The sequence below is a fragment of the Tursiops truncatus genome, chromosome 14 (genome assembly GCF_011762595.2).
Source record: "Tursiops truncatus isolate mTurTru1 chromosome 14, mTurTru1.mat.Y, whole genome shotgun sequence".
Lineage (NCBI taxonomy): Eukaryota > Metazoa > Chordata > Mammalia > Artiodactyla > Delphinidae > Tursiops > Tursiops truncatus.
The window spans coordinates 72,592,195-72,599,994 of NC_047047.1; the positions used below are offsets into that span (position 1 = coordinate 72,592,195).

At 37.7% G+C, this 7,800-nt stretch overlaps 1 non-coding gene across 1 annotated transcript; it reads left to right on the forward strand.

Moving 5' to 3' along the window:
• Positions 1 to 5,858: 5,858 nt before the first annotated feature.
• TRNAW-CCA (transfer RNA tryptophan (anticodon CCA)) lies at positions 5,859 to 5,931 on the forward strand. The gene has a single exon. It is a non-coding gene; the product is annotated as a tRNA-Trp (tRNA).
• The last annotated feature ends 1,869 nt before the right edge of the window (positions 5,932 to 7,800 follow it).

Consider the following 7,800-nt stretch of genomic DNA (forward strand, 5'->3'; position numbering starts at 1 on the left):
GCTGCTTCCCGGCACCATGGTTCTCTGATCAAGTGAGGCTGTAATGACCTCCACTAAAGCAGAAAGCAATGAGACATATTAGCAGAGAATCTACAGTTTCCAAAACTGGGTCTAAGGTATTTCACAGTCAGAGTCATTGGTGGACAAGTTAACTCTATGACAAATCTGTGATATTTGACAATTGAAGACAATTACTGGTAAAATAAACTATACAGTTACCAAAAGAAAAGAAAAAGGAGAGCAGCAATATATCCATGTACTTTAAAAGTATTCACTTTTGTTATGAGAAATGTATCAAAATTATTTTTCCATTGGCCTCTGTCATAAGGTAATAACTCAATTATGGAAAAAAAATCTTAAGGAAGTTTTTATGACAAGCTGACCACTGGAAATATGAACTTCTGAAAATTTTAACTTTATGGGCATTTCTGAATCTTTCCTAATAAAAAACTGCTTCCACCTTTCCCTAGAAATTGTCACATATCTTGAGGCTTCTTTCATTGACTAGCACATACTGGTGGATTGTGATGTTATATTTACTAAAATTTTCCATTGGCACACAAGTGTCAAACTCGAAACAGAATATCAAGCTGGATAAACAAAGGGGTCTCAGCTTTATTAACACAGTACATTTGACTTTGAATTACCAAGTGTCTATAGAAAAGGGAAGCCCACAAGTGAAAACTTCAAGTGCATCCAAGGAGGAATCATATATCACCAGTTCCTTTCTTGAATCATCACTCAATGGATTTTGTACATTACCATCAACTACATACCATGTATTATTTTAAAATAGGTCATTTGAATCTTTACAGTTATGTACCATCAGCATCTAAATTTAGATCTGGGCAATCTAGAGCCACATGACTGTGTGACAATGGGTGATTATGAAACAGATTCATATTTTAAATGTAATTCTTTGTGCTCAACACTTCATTGGGAAGAGGAAATCTTAGTTTTCAAGCAAGGTATACTAGCTGAATGATGGATGGAATGCTGCCATCTCTTGGTAATCTAACACAGAGGAAAACAGTTTCCAGAAAAGTGATTTGGCAATTTTATTGGCTAAGGGAATGCATTTAAGAAGCATAATTCTACTCTTCTGGTGTCAGAACAATCTATAATTGCTGTCATTATTTTTAGCATTTAATGTTTATGGTACATATTGAAGCTATTCCCTGACAATAATACCATATTAAAAAGAATTCATCACATGGTTTCACTGGCTCAGCTTTCAAGAAGGGAGGTCTAAATTAGGTTGGCCCAGCATCTCCCCTCAAACCTCTACTTTTTTGGATCTGTGCTGTGTAATCCTCGCTCAGTAAAGGTCACAAGCCATGCATGATGCCTGAGTTCTGTCCATCACCTAAACATTCTCTCTTGCAACATATGTATTAGACAGAGCGCCAAGAAAATGGCTGGTCCCTCAGATTGGCTTTTGGTAGAATGAAAAAGCCAGGATTCAGAGAACAGTGGCTCTACCATATACTGGTCCTACAACTTTGGCCAAGCCAGTCACATCCCCTCAGTTTTCTCATCTGCAAAGTGGAGACAGCAATCTCTATTCTACCTACATCATCATGTTACTATAAGGCTCAAAGAATTGCCAGTATGGAAATGTTTTGCAAGGAGAAAAGCATTGTACTTAGGTCAAGGATGATGAGAGAGAAAATGACAATTGTTCTTGCTCTTCAGAGGGTATTTATCAATAAGTCTAAATAACTTGTATTTGGCTTTGTTCATAGTTGGCTACTATTTTTCTCAGAGTCGAGCATCTGATGACACCAATAAAGCAATATAAACAAGCCAGTAGACTTGCTGAGGTGGCATTATCATTCATAAGCTGTCAAGTCAGGCAAAGTTATCAAAGTGTTGTATCAATTCATGGCCCAACAGTATAATTTTAGCCACCCAAAGGCACAGCATATTCAGGGTAGCCTGGAAGGTGGGACAAATCATCCTGCCTTACCATCATTTTATTATATCTATAATATACCTTCCACAGCAGGTGTCATTCTATTAGAAAGTTACTTGTTCACATTTTGCCTTTTCCCAAAGACTGGGATCCTTATTGGTTTGCTAATATGTGCCTCAGGAGCGCTAAATACTGTACCTGGGGCTGTATTTGTTTCATAGATATGTATTTGACTGTTGAGCTGAAGTGAATTAAGTAGTATTAACCATTCACCATATTCTGGGTGCCAAAGAATGAAGAGGAATGAGTTAAAATAAATTCTCAGTGCAGAAAATAATGTACCCATTTTTGGAAGAAGTGTAAGTTTTGAAAAAAACCTAAATTTTAGAATGCCATAAGGCAGTATGCTGTTAATATTTTTCTAAAGTCTAAAACTATTTTTGATGAGAGATAGAAAAATCATGTTTATTAGGGAGCAACAGTTGAGTTGAGGGGACAGAAAAGATTCTGTGCTTCATATAAGCCAATACAATGAGAAGCTGTTGCTAGCACAGCCCTTGGAGTCTTGGATTGCACCAGTAAACGTATAATGTTCAAAACAACAAGTTTAATAGGTTCACTCTAACCTGTATATGTATACATCTAAGGTAGTATATTAAGTTATGAGCTATTCACTTGGAAGATTATGGCAAAACTTCCAGAGAATGGCAACTAACATAAAGAAGATTCTGGGAAAAAATGACAAGTAAAAACAAAGAAGAAAATGAGTAGGAATACAGGAGAGAACACAGAACTTTCAAGAGATACGTCAACTATATTCAGATATTAGAAAACTTTCTAGTGAAAGATGTTAAGAGTTTATGTGTAAGTCCAGAAAGAAAGAATTAATGTTATTAGAAAGAAATTACAAGGAAGTATCATCTCAATCTAAAACAAAATAAAACAACAGCAACCAGAACTTTCTATTGGGACTCCCAAATGGTACAATGAGCTGTCCAAGATGAGATGAGTTTCTTGGCCCAGACATATTTTAGGACAAGACAGAGGAGGATGGGGGCCACCAGAAGTATTCTGACAGGAGATTCCTTCATGGGGTAAAGGTTCTCCCTAAGCAAAATAATAAATTCTCATCATTTAAAAATAAATATACACGGGCTTCCCTGGTGGCACATCGGTCTGCCGATGCAGGGGACACGGGTTCGTGCCCCGGTCCGGGAAGATCCCACATGCCACGGAGCGGCTGGGCCCGTGAGCCATGGCCGCTGAGCCTGCATGTCCAGAGCCTGTGCTCCGCAACGGGAGAGGCCACGACAGTGAGAGGCCCGCGTACCGCAAAAATAAAATAAAAATAAATAAATAAATAAATAAATATACACTATGAATATAACAGTTTTCAATTATATACAATATGTACTTTTTTGAATACCATGTGGAAGATTGGCTATTAAAAACTGTGGCTTGAGAAGGAAATGGAGAAATCAGAATCCTCGGCAGTGAAAGAATAAAGCGAATTTGCAAATTTTGACAGAATCCCTAGATATAAGTCACAGATAACTGCTGCAGGGTCAGCACATGTACTAGCTGTATAGTGTAACATTTACCTAGGTTCCATCTGTAATCTATACGTAGGGAGGTCGCCTTACATATAATCACTAAATGCAGTCCTTCACCAAGGTGAGTTTGTCTTATATTTAGATAAAGTGATTATAAGTGTTTGCTTTTGAGATTGTAACATCCTCTGTACCAGCTCTCCTGCCTAGTACATAATTAACCTGTCAACCCACCCTGCAGTAATAAGTGTGATAGACAGGAAATATATTAGGAAGGAACTTTTGTGTGATGTGCTTTCAAGCCCTCTTTTATCCTTCAACTATTTTTCCTTTTAATTAGCACTTGGGTAACAGCATACCATAATGAATTACCGTATTACTGTTATCAATAAAAATTATTTTGGGTCTAAAGTAGTCATTAAGATGAAATGTGTAAGACCTGTTCTGGATAGTTTGTAGGGAGATAGCAGTTGGATATCAAGTCTCTATTTAGTATGTTAATTTGAAAAGATTCAGAAGATTCTCAGATTTGTAAATACATATTTACTAAACATAAAGACATGAATATATGGGAGATAAAAGAAAGGGAATAAATGTATGCGTCTGGGGAGAACACAGCACTGACATAAAAAGAAGACATTTTTGTTAAAGATGGCATATTGAACAAACACTTTTATCTTTGCCACCTCTCTAAGAACCTAACTAAAACAACAGCAAGAGGATGATTTGCACCCCGAATACAAAAGGAATGGGAGAAAAGATGAAAATTACCAAATGTTGCAGGCCAAAAAGCAGGAGAATGAGTGAATCTAACTTACCAGGTGTGGGCATACTGAACACTCAACTGGTTGCACAGAAAACAGAGGAGTAACCCAATTTACCCTCCGCAAAAAGACTCCTATAAGTTTAATGGCCAATATCCGCAATCTAGAGCGGTGGAGATGAAGGTGGGACAAAGAAGAAAGTGATTAGGTAGAAGATTGTTTAAGAAGCTAGATCAGAGATTCCCATCTCCTCTAGCATCATCTGGGCAACTTTCCCCCCACATCTTGCAGGTAGGTTAGAGGTGGAAGTGTCATCCCTGGAAGGGGAAAAACTAGACACAGTTGAGATCAGAGATGTGATATGATACTCTTCTCCCACAAGGCTCTAAGAATGTCTGTAACCAGAATTATACAGTCCAGGCAGGAAGTCTGTAGTCCAAGAGAAAAAAACTTAAAGCTCCCAGTGAAAAGCCTAACCAGTTCCACCTATAATAAAACCCACCAACACACACACCTGATTAGCATGTCATCAGGCTTTCTGTGCTTTAAATGAGCATGTAGTAAAAAGTATCCCAAGAAATTCAAGGAGAATGCCATGCAAAAGTCAAAGAACAAAACAAACAATAAGAATATCTGGAGGAAACAAGGAATCATATCAGAGAGGAAAACATAAAAAACAAATAAACAAGCAAACATACAAGCAAAAAACCCACACCTCTAATAATACATTTAGTAAAATATTATAAAAGACAATATTGCATCCCCCAAACAGGAATAGAGTGCTACTATAAAGAAGATAACCAGAGGACAAGGACTCTCTGGAAGTAAACAGAAGGCAAACAGTATTAAAGCTGAATAAATGGATTGAACCATACAGCTGTGCATAGTTGTAATTATCTTCCCAAAAGTAGACGAAAATAAATAAAAGCATTTTGAGACATGTAATGTCTTAGAAGATTTGCCTTCCATGTACCCTTTCTCAAGAAAATGCTAGAAGAGGTATTACCCCAAAATAACGAGTAAACCAGGCAATTAAAAGACATAGGATCTAGGAATCAAGGCAGATAAAGGAAATCCCCAACTTGATAATGGAAGGAGATATTAGAATAAAAGCTGCATAGCAGTCCTAGAGACAAATCAGTTCAGAATGGAGCAGGCCAGAAGGAACAAAAAAAGGGTTCCTTCAAGATAAAAGTAATTGAATGCATGACATTTTTAACATATGGGGAAGAGATTTATACAAAATAGATAAGAATTTAGGGATGAATTAGTGGTAAGACAATGGAACAGTACCCACACAAAAGGTAAGAACATTCTTAATTCCTGGGAAACTAAGAAGTTTTGCATAAAAGAAAAAGTAGTCATGGTACCGTACATGGCTTAATTGTGAATAACATTGACACAGTCAAAATGATGCAATGTCTTGATTCTGATCTAAAGAAAATTATGTCATAATTATGGTGGTAGAATGGGGGATGAAAAGCGAACATATGGAAAGTGAGCAGCAAAAACCCCAAAAATCTAGCATTTCTTCTTCCATAGTGAGAAGTCAGCATATAATGTTTTAAATGGAAAAATCAAGAAGTGCCAACGTAAGTATAGTATTAAGAAACATGAAAGTAAGGGAATTCCCTGGTGGTCCAGTGGTTAGGACTCCATGCTTCCACTGCTGGGGGCCCAGGTTCGATCCCTGGCTGGGGAACTAAGATCCTGCAAGCTGCAAGGCAAGGCGCCCCCCCCCCAAAAAAAAAGAACCATGAAGGTAGATATTAAAGGAAAGCGAAATATTTGAAAGTTGCCATTTTCTAGAGCATCAGTTGAATGGGGGTGGTAAGACAATCATATTTTTTCATAATTAGTCTTGTAGAATGTGTATCTTTAAACTATGTGCTATGTGGAGGGAATAAAAAGCATTTCATGTCTATAAAGTTCAGACTCATAGTTACACATTCTCTTTTTAGAAGCCTGAAGCTAGCCTCAGGGACAGAAGGACCTTGTTAGAAGACGCCAATGAGGATAACATCTTCTGTTGAGCTATTTTGAGGACACAAAGCCTGTGGGGAAGACCAAAAGTAGTCAGAGGAAGCAGCAGAATTAAGAAGGAATGCTTAAATCCCACTCCTTATTTTTGCACAATGAAAAGTGTTCTCATTTTCTACTCCCCATGAGAGAAAAGCATGGAAACACTTTCTGCTTTCTTCTCTGACCTCTGATAAAATTAGGAAAAGGCATGGAGGACACGAGGCTCAGTTACTTCTGGGGAGGCTTCTTCTTTCTGCATGGATTGCCCTCAGGACCTAGGTGTCCTCTGCTTGTCCAGGGGCATGCATTCCAGGCAGTGTCTGTCCCTGACTCTGCAGAGGGAGGCCAGCAGTTTGGGGGATATGCTCAGTTCCAGAGAGGAGATATATGGAGTAATTACTGAATGATATAAATACATATTCTCCAATTTGCATTTATCAGTAATAAAACTGACATTTTAACTCTATGTCTATCAGTCCTATATCTTATTTCTCAACTGGCTTCAAACTCAGGAGAAAAATAAAGAATGTGCTTTTATTGAATCACTCTCAAAACCCAACAGACACTATTGCCTTCCTGGATATTGAGAGCTCCTTGACAAGTAATAACACTGAGCATGAGGAATTTCGTGGATGCTGTGAGGTGCTGCCGGGTGCTCCTTTGAGAAATGAAGACTTCGTTCCCAGTTCCTGGGAGTGCTGCTAACAAACAGCCTTCTGCATGAATTGCCTCACTAAAGAGAGTTGCCTTGACCAAAGGCAAAAGCACAATGAGATATCACCTCACACCTGTCAGAATGGCTATTATCAAAAAGACAACAAATAACAAGTGTTAGTGAGGATGTGGAGAAAAGGGAACCCCTGTGGAATGTTGCTGGGAATGTAAGTTGGTACAGAAACTATAGAAAACAGTATGGAGGCTCCTAAAAATAGAACTACCATACGATCCAGCAATTCCACTCCTAGGTATTTATCTGAAGAAAACAAAAACATTAATTTGAAAAGATATATGTACCCAATGTTCGTTGTAGCATTATTTACAATACCCAAGATATGGAAGCAACCTAAGTGTCCATCCATAGATGAGAGGACACAGAAGTTCTGATACACCTATACATCTAGATCTAGATGGATGGACAGATAGATAGATAGAAGAGAATGGAATATTAGCCATAAAAGGAATGAAATCTTGCATTTGTGACAACATGGATGGACTTAGAGGGTATTATGCTGAATGAAATAAATCAAACGATAAATACAGTATGGATTCACTTATGAATTTGATAAACAATATAAATGAACAAACATAACAAAACTGAAACAGATTCATAGATACAGAGAACAAACTGGTGGTTGCCATATGGGAGGAGATGGGGAGATGGGTGAAATAAGTGAAGAGGATTAAGAGCTACAAACTTCCAGTTATAAAATAAGTCATGGGAATGTAAGTACAGCATAGAAAATTCAGCCAATAATATTGTAATAACTTGGTATGATGATAGATGGTAACTAGACTTATGGTGATCATTTTGTGATGTATAAAAATATGG